Genomic DNA, 19790 nt, shown 5'->3' with positions numbered 1-19790 from the left:
CAACTAAGAGCAAGCCTGTCAATGTATTTTAAAAATGAATAATAATTGCTAATATTAAGTACGGTAGCTCTTTACAAAGTACTTTACATCAACACTTTGGGCTCTAAACCACGTTGTGGGGACAAAGAGCTGACCCAGGAAGTATGTCGCCTCGTGGCTCAGCCGGAAGTATGTGAAGCATGCTTACACTGAGGAAATGAGCCATTGGCTCACAGGCTACCTAATTTCTATTGGGGTACCATTGTCCTGGGGACTCTCCTCTTGAGCTTGCTGATGTGATGACTAATTTGTGGACCACGGAGAAAAGAAACCAAATTCAAATGGATGGTTCACCTGGAACTCTGTCATTTTACCATCTCCTGGAACATTCCCATGACCTCCCACGCTCCTCTCCCTGCATCTCACCTCACCTCCCTTCAGTCCACAGCGTGGCTCATGAGGAATATAATGTATTCCTCTCCATAGTACTGTCAGCCCCTGTCTAAAAATCTGGGGGACTTCCTTGCTCCCCGGCTTCAAAACATTTTCAGACCAAATTTTCTGGTGATTCAGTTCTGCTAACACATTCTCTTTCCCCACCATCATACACACAGAATATCCTATCATATTTGGTTTTCATAACGTACAGTTACAAATGAGTCTTTTTCTATCAAAGCAAAACTTGCTGTTCCCCGAGCACAATGTTCTGTCTTTGGCCATGACTTCCCATATCTCAGTCTTCACGTGTGGGACTCCAGTCTGGTCCTTTCACTTCACTCACAATCATACTTCAGGATAACTTAAAATGCTTGAACCATTGAGCTCTTATTGTGTGTGTGTGTGTGTGTGTGTGTGTGTGTGTGTGTGTGTAAAACCTGGACACTACATAATATTAAGTTTCAATGCCTCTCCTTATACATTTTTCATGAATGCTTTTCTTGTTCCCTCCTAATATTAACCTGGAATCCCTTCTGGATGCTTTTCCTAAATGTTTAACAAAGTGAATTAATATATGTAAGAATGAATTGTAAAGGATAAAGTTCTACATAATTATTCAGCCCTTTTTTTTTACATCCTCACAGAACATGCCGTTACCATTAAATACATGTTGATTGAAGCTTACGACTGAGGGAAAAATCAGTAAGCAGCAAGCTGAAGGACATTAATGAGTAACATAAAAATTCACTCACTCACCCACTCATTACAGAATAACTACTACCTGCCAGGCATTGTTCTGGGCACTGAGGATACAGCGGTGAACAAACGAGGTTAAATTCATACCTTCACAGAACATACACTCAAATGGGGAAGACAGGAAACAAACAAAAATGAATAAAAATAGCAAAAAGTAATGAGCGTTATGAACAAGATAGAGCAGGAGAAGGGGACAGAATGACAGGAGTGACTCTTTAGAGAGGACAGTCAGAAAGTGAGGTGCTGACATTGGAAAAGAGACATGAGTTGAAGAGGGGGGCGTGACTTGTGAGAGTTTCTGGGGGAAGAACATTCCCAGATAATTCCAAAACCCTCAGCTGGGAACAAGCTCAACACAGTGGGGAAATGGTAAGGTGGCCAGTGTCCGTGGAGCAGGGTGAACAAGGGAGAGAAGACGGAAGTGAGGTCAGAGCCGGAAGCCAGAGCAGGGCGGGCCTCAGCGGCCATGGTAACTTTGGACTTTTTCCTGAGCATGATGAGAAGACACTGAAGGAATTTATGCAGAGGTGTGTGATAGGATCTGGCTTGCTTCTTTGGAAATCTCTCTCTGGTTGCTGTATGAAAACACACTAACTGTAGTGTGACGAGAACAGAAGGAGACCCGCCAAATCCAGGCCAGAGATGAGTAGGCTGGGGAGGTAGATGCGGTAAGAAGAAGTTGAATTCGAAATAGGAAGAGCGTCCTACGTTTCTGAGGACCTGGCTGGATTGGATTGAAGGATTTTTTTGTAGCTAATTGGACCAAAGCCCATTGGAATTCAATTTTGTTGACATTGAACCAAGGGAAAGCAAGGGCACCCTTGGGAATCAAAGGTGACTCCCAAGTTTCTGGCACGAGCAGTGGGGAGACTGGAGGAGGCGCATGTCTGCGTGGGGAGAGTAGTTCAATTCTAACCTGGGGTGGGTAGGCGGGACACTGGATCCAAACCTTAAGCTCAGAAGAAAGACTCGAGTTGGGTGTGGACATTTAGGTTCCTCGGTATGTAGACGGGACAAGGGCAAGCTCTCCAAATCTTCACATGGTGACGCTGGTGACCGAGGCCTTTAGGATCTCACTGAAGATCACGACTGATCTGACGACAGGACTGACAATGGACCAAGGGCATCCGTTTGCTAATGGCTTTGTGCTGATTGGGGGATTCTCAGTGTAAATACCCACACACTATAATGTGCCGATGCACAGACATAAAAGACCCTGAACTGGGTATTAGACTAGTCTACTGTCCCAAGGTACTCAATTAAATCTTTCTCAAGCTTGCGTGTTTCACAGGAATAAGCTTTTACAACACACATTAGTGTATTAAAAGGAACTAGAAATATCCCAAATTATTTTTCATTCCGGCATCAAACGATGTCTCGCAAGCTTTCTCGTAAATGAACTGCACCCGCCAAAGGTGATAAGCATCCATCTTTTTCTCAACATGCACTTGTTCATTTCCTACACTGAGAGGAGGACACTGACACACAGTCTGGCACGACCACGCTTGTAAAACCAGATTGATAACGAAAATAAGCAAATTTCAGCAACAGGAAAGCCGGCCTAACTCCCCAGGTGAAGCATGCATGGGAAAACCAACATCAGAGCTCAGGAAAAGTCCCAGTGGTGATAGAAACTCCAACTTGAATCAGTCACTATTCAAGTTGGGTTCTTCTGGGTCTGCTGCGGTTCTTCTCAGTCAGTTTGGGGCAGGTTCACTACGGAAACACGGCAGCACTGGAAGGGCAGTGAAGCCACATGACACGGGCGGAGTTTGTATATGTACCGCGTGAGTCACAGGCTGATGCGTCTGACTTTGAACTGGAGGCAGGACAAAGCAGACGTATGTATGAGAAAGAGGCTAATGAATCAGACATTTGCCTTCTCCTCCATGGCTTATCGAAGGATGAGTATACAGTGAACACTTCCCGGAAGGCAACTGCGTTTTTCCCCTATTAGGAAACACTAATGGCAGCACGCACCCCTGCAAAGGGGCTGTAAATCACGAATTGCAATAAAACTTGAGGGAATGTTGACCTGAGGGTAGGGGGAGCAAGGAAAAGAGCCATTTGTACACCTAAGGAAAATAGAATATAGAGCACTTTTTAGGAGCATGATGCCATTTGGATTCTATAGTACTTTGAACAGAGTATAAAACAAGTATAACTTTGGCTCAAATCTAGAATTCACCACGACAGTATTCCTTATGTAAGAGAGAAAGCAGGAAACGTATCAGAAAATCAGTCTCTGAGCTCAAGGAGGTTTTCCTTCAGGAACAGGCTAATTTTTGATGCAGCCATAATTTTCTATAAATTGCTTGGGGCTAATGTAGTCTAATCAAGTCTGTAATTGGCAGAACTGCTGTGCAGCCCATGTATTTATCCAAGAGTCTCTCCTATTCTTGAAACTTCCATGGGGGGAAATCATAGGCACATATCTAATGACACTAACACTTTAAAAACATCTCTCATTTTTTCAGAATGAAGCATTCTATTCCTTTTGCTCACACTTGTTAATTCTCTTATCAATTATTTTAATTTTAACTTACAGGATTCTCTCTGGTTATGTTATACCTTTCCTTGCCATTGAATGAGATGTTTTGAACATAATGTTCTAGATTATAAAACACCATATATATGTGTGTGTGTATATATATGTACACACACACACACACACACACACACACACACACACACACACAGAGGACGTTTTCTATCCTTGATGGTGTCCACTTGATCACACCAACACATTGCATAGATACTTTCAAGGGCTAGTTTGCAGAGACTCCAGGGTCCTTGTCACTCACTGCACTAAAACCAGATTCCAAGAGTTTTAAATAGAGTGTGGGTCAGTTTCCTCTAAAGACACGCCACATGATGTTTTCCCACATTGCAATTAGTCTCCCATTTCCTGCTCACATCTAAAGCCCTGTGAAACCTTCTGAAGATTGTGAAATCTTCTGGAGATCTTCTTTTTACTGCCCAAGGGAGCCTGATCTGCAAAGTCTGAGTTTTTGCAACGTATTTCTGATTACTTATACAGATGTTACGACTGGTTTACACATTGGGAATCTAGGAAATTAGGAGCTGGGAAATCTCATTTATTACACTATGCCATGGACGGGAATCGCCATCTCTTCCCAATACACTACGACAGCCATAAATGCAGAGAACAAGGCCATTTCTGTTTCAACTAGTCCTTACCTCAGAGCCTAGCACACAATAGGTGCTCAATAAACTACTTATAAGTCAGATAACTTCTACCCTCAACTTACTTTCTCAAAGAGAGTTTCCTCTCATTAAAAAATAAAAACAAAACAAACAAAAAACTCAGTTCCATAATGATTGAGGTGTGCTAATAAAATTTACAGTAAAACTTTGCTAATGGCTATTTGAAAACTTACAAATGTACTTATACATTGATTATTCTTTTTTTGTCACATATATTTAACCACCCAAAGAGCTCAGAGAATATTAAGGTGTGCTTTCCTCTCCCAGAAGCTATCTTGCCCTTCGTCTAGCTTTTAGTTCTCACGCCCTTTATTATAATTTACACCAGTTTACCTGATATGAAAGTGAGGATCCCCATATCTGATTCTGGAAATATTCTGACTCTCCAATTCATGAGAAGAATCCCAGAGGCAAGTTAATGGTATCAATAATAAATGGTGGTATCACATTCAAGTGCAAAATTATAATTAGCATGAACTTTCATTCATCAAGGACAGTTGAGGAATGGGCCGTTATACTAAGCATTTTGGTTAAATTAGAATATATATATATATATATATATATATATATATATATATATAAAATGTGTGTGTGTGATTTCTGTATTACAAGATCTAAAAGAATTATAACACAATTTACATGTAAATCTGTTCTTGTTGATAAGGCTACTCTCTTTAGTCACATCTGTATTTCCACATACGTTTCTCAGAAATCAACACATTTCCAACATCTTTATCTCCTTTCACCCAAAGCTATTTGATGATTTCTCTTGCTGGCACCCACCTCCATCAGAATCATCATTGATAAAAAAGAGCAATGGTAGATAAGGGGAGTGAACAAAGTTTCTGGAAATTTTATAACTCTTTTATATTTTATTTTAGGGGGTGAATGGGAAGGGACTGAATGGCATGGCCTTGACTGCTAAAAACAAAACAAAACAAAACAAAAAACTATCAACTTGGACTGAAACGGTTTTGACTTTCCAGATGTGTTCTCTCTTTACCCTCTGCTTTGACAATGTGTAGGGGACACGTTAAATCTAATTTGGCAATCAGTGGATTCTTTGCTTCTAAAAATTAAAGGAAGTAACCAATAGACTTATTTATATAATAAGTAGGCCACCATAGCATGAAAATAAACCTTAAATTGACGTCACACTTCTCGTATATTACGTCATGTATTGCCTAACCATTACAGTTCTCAAAGTTTTGTCTGGGGGTTTCTGGGGTCACCAAAACCCTTTCAAAAGGTTCTCACGGTCAAAACAATTTTCATAATATTAGTTTGGTTTTTTTCACTCCCATTCTGTTATGAATGACAGAGTTTTCCAGATGCTACAATTCAGGTGAGGGTGCCATCACTTTAGCAGTCAATGGAAGATGAGCTTGTACACTCTCGGGTTACTGAGAATTTTCAAAGGTCGTATGTGCTTTTGCGAAGATTAACTCATTTGTTCTCAGTACTTCTACTATGTTCTTAATAAAGACCCATTTAAAGTGCATGACAGACCAATGGGTTAATGCAGCAGAATATGAAAAGTTTGTTGATATGATTTCAGATTCTACACTGCAACTCACTTTTTAGAAACTATCGCTTGTCGAGTTTTGGTGATGTATCAAAGAAGAAAATCCACAACTGTCTATAAAGGCTATTAAAATACTCTTCTTTTCCTAACTACATGTCCCTGTGAGGCCAGATTTTCTTCATATACTTCAACCAAAACAACATATTGCAACAGATTCAAAGCAGAAACAGATATGAGAACCCAGCTGTCTTTCATTAGCTACACATTAAAGATATTTGCTAAATAGTAAAAAAAATAATGCCACTCTTCTCTCTGATATTTGAAAATATATTTTTCCATAAAAATATATTATTTGTGTGAACATAAAATGGATTTATTACTATTATTTTTAAATGGTTTAATAAACATCTTTTTAAATTTCTCATTTTTAATTTCTAATAATGGATATAGTTGATGGCATGCTAATAAATATTTAACAACGAGCTTTCCAGAAAAAAAAAAAAAGCTGTGGTTTGTAGCATTTGCCAATTTCCATGGTATAAATACTCTTACTATGGCCAATTTTAAGTAACAATGCAAAGTCAACTCACTCACAGAACTCCCGATATAATCCACACCCTCCATATAAACAAAAGCTCTTTGAAGTCTTCAACAGTTTTTAAGAGTGGAAAGGGGTCCTCAGACCAAAATGTTTGAGAGCCATTAGTATGGATCTTACATGGCCAATTTATTTTTATGATTCATACTGCTGGTCATCAAAACACAGAAATGTTTTAACTACTTTAGTGCAAGCATTTATCTGTATTCTAAAGCAAAAATCATTCTGTAATAGTAAAACGAGCTCGGGCTAATATCTAGTTGTATAACACATCACTGGTGCTTTGGCCTCTAACAGGTTTAGAGGTGCGTGGAACGAGGTGTGGATTTCACAAACACAATGGCAGTAAAGACTAACACTGTGTTGGAATAGTCAAAACGAGTCTCTGCAATTGCATTTTTTGGGAAACTGTTGCTTTATAGGAACAGCGTTTTCCTCAGATTCTAAGAAATAAACATAGGCAGTTTCAAAATTAGAGAAAGGAAAAGAAAAGGGAAAAACTCGCTCCAGTTAGGCTCTGCAAATATTTTCTTTATGAAACCACGCATCTGCTCAGGGTTAGTTGCAGTGTGACTAACATTTTCTAGCAAGGCTTGTGCCGAGTCAGTTCCCTTTACTAAGGCCGTGTGTCTTAATTAAAATTAATCACACATGCCAGTACATAGATTTAATTTTAGTTTCCCTCTGAATGCAGCAAATTGAAACAATAATATAATTTATATTCAAGGTATATAATTAAATCCTGCACAATTCTTTTCTCTCAGCAGGTATAGTCACTTAAGGACATTCTTTATGGGTAAGTTGGTTTCACAGTAAATCAACTGAGGAAAAAATAAAAATACATCACACATGCAATGTTAGCTCACAAAAAGATTCCTGATTTGTAAATTGATATTGTAAAAGGTTAGGCTTATAAATAATATTCTTGAGTGTGCGATTTGAGGGAGCCTAGTGAACTTCGTATAGCTTTACATACCCACATGTTTCTTTGATTTAAAGGTTTTTTGTTTTTTTCTCTAACTCAAGAACTCCTAGACAAGGTGTTTAATAAATCAGCATCGTCTATAGTAACACTGGTAATAATGGAAAACAGTGTGTCGGCCACGGACGCCATTGCTCAGTGTAAGTGGATTTAAACAGCAACAGATCTGAATAGTAACCCTCTTTGGACTTTTTCCGTGTATTTTCCTATTTGATGCAAGGTTTTTCTTCAACATGCAGACTGTTTTACAATATTCTAGAGGACATCTCGAAAAACCTGATGGTTCCAACAAGTCAGTAAAACGTGCCCTTAGTTTTCTTTATTTTTGTTCTTGGGAGGCCCCTGAGACTGCCAAAGAAATTGAAGGTGTTTAGAAATTTCCTTCAGGCTAGATCCAGCTAGGGAAATGTTCACATCCCTGTTTATTCATTTCTTAAGAGCTCTCCCCGCAGGTTGCTGCCTGAAATCCCTACACACCTGGCTATTTCCCCCTGCTGGCTTCAGCTTGGGGGTGTCAGGCCCCCTAGAATCCCCATAACACTGTAGAAAGCATGGTACACAACTCACCTGTATTCTAACCTTATCTTAAATAACAAAACAGTAAACTCGGTCTTTAAAATAAAAGCCTCAGACAAGGCAGCAAATCTCTTGAATCTAGTTCTTTGGCATGACTAATTCACTTTTGAAAAGAAACGTTCATTTTTAAACAAAAAGTAGCTGTACAATTATATTTATAAACAATCACACCTTTACAGATATCGGGTCATTTGGACCGGTCTCCTTTCATGAGGACCTCTCAGACTATCCCTTGCAATGTTACCATTACAGCATCTCTTCAAGATGGTGTCTTAGAACCAAGCATGTGTTTTCCTGTAGCATGTTTGCAACCAGCGATTGCTCCCCAATCATTAATGAACACAGTTGGGGCCATTTTATGGTCCCCAAATGGAGGGAGGCAGGCTTGTGTCCCAAGCCTCAGTGTTTGAGTGAGGGGTCGTGGCGGGGGCAGGGAGGGGGGGACGGGACACAGAGGTCTATCAGTAAATAGGTGTTTGGGGAAGTAGCTGGTGAGCAAGCAGTGTGTGTTTGTTCCGAAATCCTACAAGAGAAGTAAACCAGCTGTGAAGGACATAATTTCCTTTTGTTCTAGACCTTTACATAGCCATGTTGGACTCATTCATCAAGACAACCCTTGCACAGAAACTTCCTAAACGCAAATGCCTCAAACACTGACCAAAAACCCTCTTGGCGCTACTAATGGCTTAAGACACGAGTCCAGTTTCAGTCCTTGGGAAGAGAGGAACTGATTTCAGTGGCTGAGTCTATCCCATCAATCCCTTTGAAATACGCCAAGGCTCCCAGGGAGCCTAGCGCCTAATGCCCCAGAAAAAATGGATACGGACTGTACACAGGTGTTTTAAGCATGAAGAATTTCTCCAAAGCCTTTTAATGACATTTGAAAAAGCTGAAAAGCACCAACTTGCTATTTTTTTCTCCCTCAGAAAAGGCAGAAAAAGCCATCCAAGTAGGGCACCATACTCCCATTTCACTTCAGAGTTTAATTTGAAAACCAATAAGAGAAGAATTTAAATTGATTGCTTCAAGCCACAGACATTTCATAGCCAAGCAATCATGTCAGCTTTCATGAGAATTTATCTTAGCTGTGAAATCAATTGTCACAGACTTAGTTCACAAAAAATATTACCACACCATATATGATTTCTGTCTCGGTGTGGTTGGTAAATCACATAAATCAAACGGGTAGATAATTCTTGTTCTCCAATCTCCCTCTCTCTCTCCAGGCTCATCTTTGAAGACATTTTCTCCCCTCCTCTCTGGTGTACCTAGTGTTTCCTAATGATGTCATGTCACGAAGGGAAGAGATGCAGTGTCGAGAATTGGGAAACTATTGTAATACACAAGATCAGGCCCATATGATGACAAATATCTTTGCAGTGAGAGACTGGAACAAAGGAAGAGAGAGGACATAAAAAACAGAGTTCTCTGATTCAACGATTTAACTGCTTCCAAAATAGCAAGTGTCCTTTTATTGACTTGCTAAGCATGTACTTCTCTCCAGCTCCTAGATAGGGAAAGCACAAGGTTTATCCTTTTAGATTTACAGAGGGAAATAAACATTACTGTCATCTTGTGAACTCACCATCAATAACTCTCCGAACATCCTCAAATTTCTGTCTGACCCATGTGAAATTAAGAGTCCTAGCAGAAACGAGAAGGGCCAAAAACTTATCAACAGAACACTGAAATGCTGTCTTCTGGCTCTCCCCCTCCCTACCTTTCAGAAGTTCTGTATATAACAGAAACCCTGAAATGTGTTAATACTTTGCTAGAGCTCAAGGGGTGAAGATTTAGAAAGCTGAGTGTAGATACCTACAAAACATTTTTGAATAACGGAAATAAGATTACGAGAGCAGAGTTGAGATAATTTACAACAAAACATCTCCTCGCCCTGTATTTATTTTCTTAAAGGACAATGTCATGGAATTCTGGTCTGTTCAACTCAAACGAAGCTTATTTATACGCTTTGTATAATTCTCAGGTTCCTACTTTTTCAATGAAAGATTACCTTTTGTATTAACACTACTTCCTCTAAGAGTTTTCATCGACTCCTTCCATTTTCAGCCCATTTGGATCTGAGGCTCTAGGCTTCTAGAGCTTAACTACAGAACGATTTTTATTGGCAATTGGCGCTGTTTGTATCTTCTCTATATAATGGAGGGGAAAAGGTAACATCCATCTATTTATTCATTCGCTCATGTTACTGAGCTCCCCAATCAGCAGGCAGGGTGTTAGGCCTGGGGGATAAAGCAATGAGGAAGACAAACGCAGTCTCTTCGTCACGGAAAGTAGTCTAGCGGTGGAGACATATAGTGGTGACATGATTACATTTTAAACTAACTTACTTATGTATCATTGTGTTAAAACTAGAAAGTAGTTCAAGCTGTTAAAATGCTGACTTAGCACATTTCGTTACTTAGATACAGTGTTTCTCAGCAATAGCACTGATACCTGACCAATTTTGGTTCACTTATGTGCTTATGTGCTCCTCAGGACAATGCATCAGCCTTCAGTTGGTCTCATATCTAGCAGATTTCATTATATATATATATATATATATATATATATATATATATATATATATATACACACACACACACACACACACACACACATATATGTATACATATATGTATATATATACACACATATATATATATATATAAAACGAAGTATAAAATTTGGGGAAAACCAAACACTTATCATCCCTGAAGTTACAGAAAGGGTACAATGAACTGGATTGGTCAATTGAGAGTGATAAAGAGATTTTACTTTCAAACCCATTGTTTTCCCTCCACTGGGCACTCATAGTTAGAGGGCATTGCAAACACACCTACGTGGGAAGATGACACACCTGCACATACTCTATGAGAAAATGTACAATTACACACATTTCATGACTCAGCTTGGATTGGAAGACTGGTTACCAACTGAATCTTCCTCCTACAAAGAAAAAGCTTCTTGAATCGGAGTACTCGAAAGATAAACAATTCTCACTTAGTACTCTATGAGGCAAGAAGAAAGGTCTTAAACATTCTCTTGACAATGGTGGGGTAAAATAAAATAAAATAACTGTTCCAGGTGACTTGTTTCTGTTCCGAATACAAAATTAATTGCGTTGTATTCCTTACACAAAGTTTCATTTCCTGGTACAAAACACTACATGTTTTTTAACTATTGAATTTCCAATAAATGTGAGCCTCTGCCATTCCTATTCATGGAAGAGTAATTGCTTCCCTTTTCATACAGATTTGACACTCTCCTGCATCCTAGTGAGACATGACCTTTTAGACAAGGCATTGCATACCACCTTTTGCCCAGCATATTTGTTTAATTAAGCACTTTTCCAAACAACTTGAACTCCAAGCGGGTCTTAATATAGCAACACAGCCATAAAGGTATATAAATGGAAAACCTGACTCCAATTCCTTTCCAGCTAACAAGTGGAAAAATATACCACTCAACAATGAGAATAAAGAGCCATTCTTTTCAGAACGCCTGAGAAGCGCACACTAGCTACAGTGCCACAGTATTTGACATTTATTGAGTGTTGGCAATGTGCTGGGGACTAAGTGGAGTGGTGAAACATCCTAAAATCCCTTTCTGTAAAAAAAAAAAAAAAAAAAAAAGAGAGAAAAAGTTGGGGGGAGAAAGTGAATTGGAACACTTGGTAATGTTGATAAACCATATCCTGAATTGAAGCTACAAAGCAGCATCAAAGAAAGAATGCCTTATTTTAAAAGAAAACAGAGCTGGACAACCCCAAGGGGTGCTCAGAAAATACCTTTGTGGCAGCCCCGCAAACCCCCTGGACAGATGCGGTCTCTGCTGGCTACCAGATCTGACATACCTTGGACCAAATGGGCCTTAGCATGACCTTAAAAGGAAAGGACTGCCTGGGGGGAACGGAGAACAGCACAGTGAGGCCATTAACTAGATGTGCGTCTACCCGAGAAAATGGCATTTTTAACAAAATCAAACGGAAGAGAAACCTGGGGGAACAGTTCAATCTTCAGCTTCAGTCCGGCCCAAAAGAAGTTTAGCCATCTTTTAACTTGGATTTTCAAAATGATATGGTGATGCAATGAATGGTAAAGCAAAGCATTACAACTTAAGCAGCCTTCCCTAGGATGCCCTCTTGAAAGGCCCAGAAGGGGGGCTGGGGAATGCATAATCTTACCAGGGGTTTTGGAGGCTAAATCAGGTAGGGGTGAAATTCACTCTCCTGAGCTCTGAAGCCATTGCAACTAGTAACAATTCCCTCCATTTATAAAAACCTTAGCACTAAAACACTGTTTAGAATGGCTCAAAAATCTGGTCACCAGACTCATAAAGATCATATTAATTCACCAGGACACTGAAGGCTTTTTAAAGAAAGATGTTAAATGTATCAATTCCCACACACCTGATGATTGGGGACCACAGAGTAACTGCTTTACACTTTACAGTGGAAAGTTGAAATAGCAACTCAATGAGCTCTTAGGAATAGTGCGGTGACACAAGCAGCAATGATTCGTAGGTGCTGGTCAGTTCCAGCGCGGGCTTTGCAAATGAGACTCCACGTGTTCCAAGGAAAACTGTAAGATTTAACAGCAAACTGAAATACCTACACGAGAAGTTAAAAATCTCTTCATTGCTGCTCTATTAGGAACAATCCCAACTAAAACAGTTGGTACAATTCCTGTTCCGTAGTTGATATCAAAACTATGGTATCAGAAAGAGCTCTGGATCAGCAGACATCAGCCCTGGGTTCCAGTTCTGGCTCTGTCATTAACTGCTTTAGTGACAAGGGGGAAGTCATTGACCGGTTATAGCTGTCAACTCCTTAACCTGTGAGGTGAGGAGGACGGACAGACTATCTCTAAGGTCACTGAGAACCCTAAAAGCCATGACATTTTACATTTATGTTGGTGCCCACTCCGAAATTCGCCCAGGAACCCTCACCACCAAGCCGTGCATCTCACATGGGTCAAATGGCTAAATAAACTGATCCAAATCACTGCAGTGAAGACGGGATGAAGACTACAAAGTAAGAGAAGAATGTATAAAAACTCTTCTAAATGAACCAAAGATCATCTAAACCAGGGGTGTCCAAACTGCGGCCCGTGGGCCAACTGCAGTCCGCAATCCATTTTTAATTGACCCGCAGCAAATTCCAAAAATATATTTAGTTTACTTAAATAAACCAGGTGAGACAATATGTACTTCACCTTGAGTGAGTGGCCCGGCTGTTTGTGTATTTTACTGCATATGGCCCTTGGTGAAAAACGTTGAGAAAAGTTTGGACACCCCTGATCTAAAGGCAAGGAAAAAGAACACTTCTTATAATTCTTAGAAGACCTTGTCTCAAAAGAAAGAAAAAAGTAGGAACACAACCACAGAATCAACGTAAATGGTGAAAAGAATATCATTAAGTATAGTTGGTAGAATTATGCTAAGTATATGGGCTTTTGATAGATGCATAATTTTCCTTCTACACAGAATATTCAAATACATAAACCTACATGGGTAAATCCAATTCAATAAATCCTACGGAGGGGAAAAGGGAATGTTCACCTTGCCTTGGAAATGAGCTTCTTCTCATCCAAAAGACTGGCAACAGATGAAGCAACACTTCCCACCTTTTTGCTTTGACTAATACTATTCTTTCTAAGGGGCACTTCTTTCTATTTCCTCTCCATCACTTTATGTCAAAACGCAATGAGAGTCACCTTCTACGATGCTAACTATTGCTTATGGCTAAACCCTATGCTCTGCTACTCCAGCACTTAAGTGACACAAGTAGCAATGGCTAATATAGGAGTGGAATACACTATCATACAATCTGGTTAAATGTTACCTTATACACTATAACCCATTCGTTTCACGTATAGTATCCTCTCAACTAGATTATCTTTTCTATGTTGTTTATCTCTTCATGGATTTAACTTTTCTGTCTTACGATTAGTGAAAAAGGAATGCTGAGTAAGACTCAGTGGTGATGATAAATGCCATGCAAAACAAGATCACAACTTGTATTTCATTCAGAGCATCAATACTGACATGCAGGTAGGTAATGCAGAAATGCCTAATAAATACGTTGGAATGAATAATATAATAAGTGTGTACTGAGGGAGCAAATGAGAGAACAGGAGAATGACAGCTATTTTTTCTCTGATCGGTTTGTAAAACATTCATGTTTGTAAATATAGAGAACTCCCAGGCTGGCTTTCAGGTTCACTTTTATCACAATCCTTAGTTCTAGGGGGAAATTGGGAGCATATTTTTGTGTTGCAACAACTTAATGATAACGAAAGGCCATTTCACTTCAACCAAAATGGCAGAGTGGAAAATTTAAAAACTCCTTTCCACAAGACATCTAGAATTGCTGAAAAACATAATTTTAAGTGCCTGGGCTCTCTCTGCAATGAAAAAAAAAAAATCAGAGAGAGAGAGAGAGAGGAAATGCATCTTTTATCTTTTGTCACTTCTGCCACTGGATGGTGTCAGTTTTAGCAACCAAAAGGTTTGGGTCTTAGTTGCTACAAAAGAATAGGAAACAAGATCTTGGGATTTATGTGAAAGTCAGGACTCTCCGAAGGCCACACCCTCAGAAAAAAGATGCATTGAAAGAAAAAAAAGAAAATATCTGCCTACAAGGAAGAAAGATTGACAGGCAAGTTTGTTTCCGCCCAGTCACAAGTTAAGAAGGTATTAGTGAACTGGAAGATAGAGCTAAAGAAATGATCCAAAATGAGGCACAAGGAGATATGTACGAAATAGAGTTAAACATACGAAGAACAGGATAAAATGAGTTAGTATATGTCTAACAGGAATTCTAGAAGGAGAAACAAGTAAGAACAGAGAAGAGAAAAAAGTCAAAGAGATAATGATATACAGTTTTTCAGACTTTATGAAAATCATAAATCCTCAGGTTTAGGAAACACTCCCAAGCAGTAACAGTAAGCAAAACACACATGTAAACACATGGTATTGAAACATCAGTATACCAAAGACAAAACCGCTCTTAAATTCAATCAGTGAGAAAATATGGATTGCCTATTAAAAGAAGCAATAACTAGACTGGCAGCTGTCTTCTCAACACCAGAGCTAAAGTCAGAATATAAGGGAATCATGACTTCAAAGGATGAGATAAAAGAATTATCAACCTATAATGTAATATCCAATGAAAGTATTATTCAAAAATGCGGACAAAATAAAATATTTTCCAGAAAATAAACGTCAAACTGAGAGTTACAGCCAAGTAACTCTCATGTTCATGAAGGGACTTCTGAAAGGTGCAGCTTAGTATGAAGAATGAACCAAAGTTAAACACTGGGATGCAAGAAGACAAGTGAGCAAAGCAACTGACAAAACATGTTGATAAATCTAAACAAGCATTGTCTATGTGAACCAATTATAATACTGACAAAGGGGGTAAAAAGGTACGGTGGAACTCAAATACTGGGCAACAATAATATGGAAATCAGGAGAGCGTTAGAAAGGTTAAAGTGTGTTAAGGTCATTTTGGAAAGACAGTTGGAAGATTACCTTCAAACTTCAAGTCAAAAATTCTACAGGAATGTCTAAAAGAGTAAAAATAAAGTACATAATTTCCAAGCCAAGGAGGAAAAAAATAACTAACCTGAATAAAAGAAAAAGAAGTCAGAAAAGAAGGGGCAAAATAAATATAGAAAAGGCAAGGTAAAGAAAAAGACTAAAATATCATGTTCAAATAAATTTGATAAATCAGTAACAAGAATAATAAATGGGCTACACTGACCAGTTAAAAGAAAAAGATCTCACATTAAATTAAAACCAAGAAAACAAATCCAACTACACAAAAGAAAAACACAATAAGAATACAGAACAATTGATGGCAAAAGGAAATAAAAAGGATATATTAAGCAAATATTAACCAAAAGAAAGGTAGTGTAGCTATATTAAGATCAGACAAAATAAAATTTAAGGCAAAGAGAATTTTTAGGAATAAAGGGAGTTGCCATAAAATTACTTTTTAAAAATGTCATCGAAAGATCCAGCAATTCTAAACTTGTAAGAATCTAATAACACAGATTGACCTCAAAATACATAAAGCAAAAATTGACAGACTTACTAGAATAATCAAGCTCACAATCATAAAGTGAGATTTTTAACATCCATCTGACAAAGTGAAATTCTTTATGGCTTTTATCTGCCTTCCTGCCAACACCTCTCTCTAGAATGTAATCTAAAATGTATCATCTTTTTTTGTCTGTTTTATTCACAGCTGTATTTTAAGAACATAGAACAATGCCTGGAACATAACAGCTGCCTGATACATACAGTTGTTGAGTGTTTGAATTAATCAAGATGGGAAAAGATCACAACTATCGAGATTGGATAATACGATTAACAAGTGTAATCTAATGGACTCTTATGGAACTCTGTACTCCCAAATCAACACATTCTTCGCAAGCATACATGGAATATTTATGAAAATTCACCATGTGCTAAATCGCATTCTCTGACCACAATACAATTAAGTTAGAACTCAACAAAAACAACAAAACAATAAAATTCTATGCACTACAGAATGTAAAATACACTTCTAAACAACTCAAAGAAGAAATCATAATAAAAATTACGGAAACAGAAGATTAAAGGAAACAGAACTTAATGATAATAAAAACGTTATATTTCAAAATTTGTAAGCAGTGAAAGATTACCTAGAGGGAAATCTATAGATAAGAATGCATATGTAAAAAAGAATTAAATTTGATGAGCTACACATTAAGAAGTTGGGGGAAAAAGACCTATAAACACAAAGGAAATCATGACAAAGATAGAAGAAATTATTGAAATAGATAAAACATACAAAATAGAGGATCAAAAAAGTAAAAAGCTGGTTTTTAGAAAATAGGTAAAACTCTGCAAACAGTGATTATGTTTAAAAAGATAAGGTTTACTATGAGAAATAAAAAAGGGGTCTAATTTCAGATACAGCAGAGATCCAAACAAATAGAACGTTAAGAAATACTTGACATTAATGTATTTAAAAATGAATGGATAATTTCATAGAAATAATATAGTTTGTCCAAACTGAGTCATGGAAAAAATAGAAAACCTGAAAAATCCAGGTCTACCAAACAATCAATCAATAGCTAATCCTTAGCTTATACAAAGTGTTCCAAAGAACAATAGGACTTATTCACACTTCAATATATAAACCAGACAGGGACACTGCAAAAAAGGACTTTTATGAGTCAATTTTATTTATAAACATAGATGCAAAAGTCTAAAGAAAATGCTAGCAAACTTAAGCCAGGAATGCATAATAAATAATAATACATCACGACTTAACTAGGTCTAATCCCTAGAGATCAAGGATGGTTTAACATTAGAACATCTATTAATATATTTCACCACATAAACAGATTAAAGAAGAAAATCATACTATCTTCTCTGTAGCGGCAGAAAAAGCACTTGATAAAATTCAGTACCCATCCATGATTAAAATAGAAACAATTTAGCAACTAGAAACACAAGGGATTGTCTTTACCTGGTATCAGGTACCTATCAGAAAATACTTCACTATAAATTATAAAATAATTGTCCTTAAAATCAGAAACAAGACAAGGATTCTCAACTGTATTTGGCATTGTAGTGGAGGTCCTAGTCAGTACAAAAATAATGGAAAATAATCAATATTTCAGAGGAAAAGACAATGGTAAATGTGCCTGTGGATGGGACATCCGTGTACTCACAGAGGTCTCTGAGAAGTGGTTGAGTTCAATACCTGCTGAGAACTCTAGGATTCCAGAATACCTAGATTTTTAGAAATCCACAGTTTTCTTATTTTGGTGTCTTTTGTTCTCTTTAAAATCCACAGTGACATTTCACCTAAAAAAAAGATGCTCTACCACTGTCAAATTCTTTACTTTGTACCAAGCCCTTTTAGAACCTGAACTTACAGGTTGGCTAAAGACTCAAATTAAGTTTGACCTCTTGGGCGGTAGTCACACTTCCCGCTCTGCATACAAGCCAGAAGGCTGAGCAGCCCGCCCTCTGATGATTTTTTTAGGACCTCCCACTTCCCCACTGCTCTGAGGAAGGTCTATCAACAGTCCCGAGTTTGGTCCCACTGAGGACAGACGACTGCTCTTTCCAGGAAACCCTTTTATTCTTTATCATTACCAGTGTTTTCGTTTCTTTTCACAAGCAACTCTGAATATGAAGTCTTTTTTAAAAGAATTCCATCTCAGTAATTGGTAGAGGAGTTGTATTTAATTTGCTTTCCCCTTGATTGCTTAAACGCCTTGCTCTTGTGGTTTTTCTGAGCAGTTTTGTGTAATGAGTCACTCTGAGCAACTGACTGGGAATGTAGAGAGAAGGCTTCTTCGGCTATTTTGAGTCACTGTGTGATTGACCCTGGGCCAGTCACTGAACCTAATCAAGGAGCTTCATTCACTGCTAAATAAAGAGGGTAGGCCGGGAAAGACGGGTTAAAGTTAGACTCCGCCACAGAAGGAGCCCATCTCTGAATAACTGACTCACAGGAATGAAATAGCTTTTTCCTAGAGTATTTCCACTTGGAAAAGCTCTCCTGTACTATATTCTTGCCTAGTTGTAGCCCTTTACACCTGCGTCCTGTCTTCTGTTCCCTCTCCATTTGTGTATTTCACGTTACTGCTTAGCTTCAGTGAACGACCATGGATGGACGGCATTCCGTGATAATCACCCCAAAAGAAAGTTCTGATATTGTAGGTGACCGGCGGTGGGGGAAAAAGAAAGAAACACAAGTGGAAGAAAAAGTACCCTTAGACACAGAAGTCCTGATTCAGGTTCAAGTTCTCCCATGAATTAATGTTGTGACCTTAAGAAAGTCAACCTCCCTGAGCTACATTTTCTCATTTATCAAGTGGTAACCACACTACCCTATCTTTTTATCTCACGGGCATGTGCTACAAAAACCAGACAACGAACATGTACAGTGCTTTGAAACACTGTAAAGCACTATATATGTGTATTCATATCAACTGAATGATTTTATTAACCAATGCAAGAATTTAATCATAATATATACAAGGTCTGACAATGAAGGTCGCAAACTCATCCTAGAAAAAGTGTTACATGTCTCACTGCTGAAGATCACTACGGTCACCTTTGAAGTACTCCCCTTGGGAAGCTATGCACCGATGCCAGCGTCTAGTCCACCCACCTAGTCCAGCAATTTTGGAACTCTTTTTCTGGAATGGCTATCAGAGCTGTCATCGTATTACCCTTGATGTCCTCAATGTCATCAAAATGTCTTCCTTTCAATATTTCCTTTATCTTTGGGTAAAGGAAGAAGTCATTAGGGGCCAGATCAGGTGAGTAGGGAGGGTGTCCCGATACAGTTATTTGTTTCCTGGCTCAAAACTCCCTCACAGACAGTGCCATGTGAGTTGGTGCATTGTCGTGATGCAAGAGCCATAAATTGTTGGCAAAAAGTTCAGGTCATCTAACTTTTTCAGCACTTCCAAATAGTAAACTTGGTAAACTGTTTGTCCAGTTGGTACAAATTCATAATGAATAATCCCTCTGATATCAAGTTCACAAACTTAATTGTCATACCTCTTATATGAGAAGGTCTTACCACTCATGCCAGACAGATGCTATTACAAACTATAATTGAATAACTTGTAAGCATGTAAACAATGCTTTCAGGGCAGAGAAGATTTTAAAGTAACAAAATGTAGTTTCAG

At 38.3% G+C, this 19790-nt stretch overlaps 1 protein-coding gene across 10 annotated transcripts in view; it reads right to left on the bottom strand.

Annotated features, from left to right (window-relative positions):
• DNM3 (dynamin 3) overlaps positions 1 to 19790 on the bottom strand; it is a 396041-nt gene that overhangs the window by 99807 nt on the left and 276444 nt on the right. The window lies entirely within an intron of this gene.

Source organism: Rhinolophus sinicus, chromosome 11, assembly GCF_057876585.1.
Source record: "Rhinolophus sinicus isolate RSI-liver-muscle chromosome 11, RSI-T2T, whole genome shotgun sequence".
Lineage (NCBI taxonomy): Eukaryota > Metazoa > Chordata > Mammalia > Chiroptera > Rhinolophidae > Rhinolophus > Rhinolophus sinicus.
Note: the sequence above shows the minus strand (reverse complement) of the source record. Positions and strands in the feature narration are given on the sequence as shown.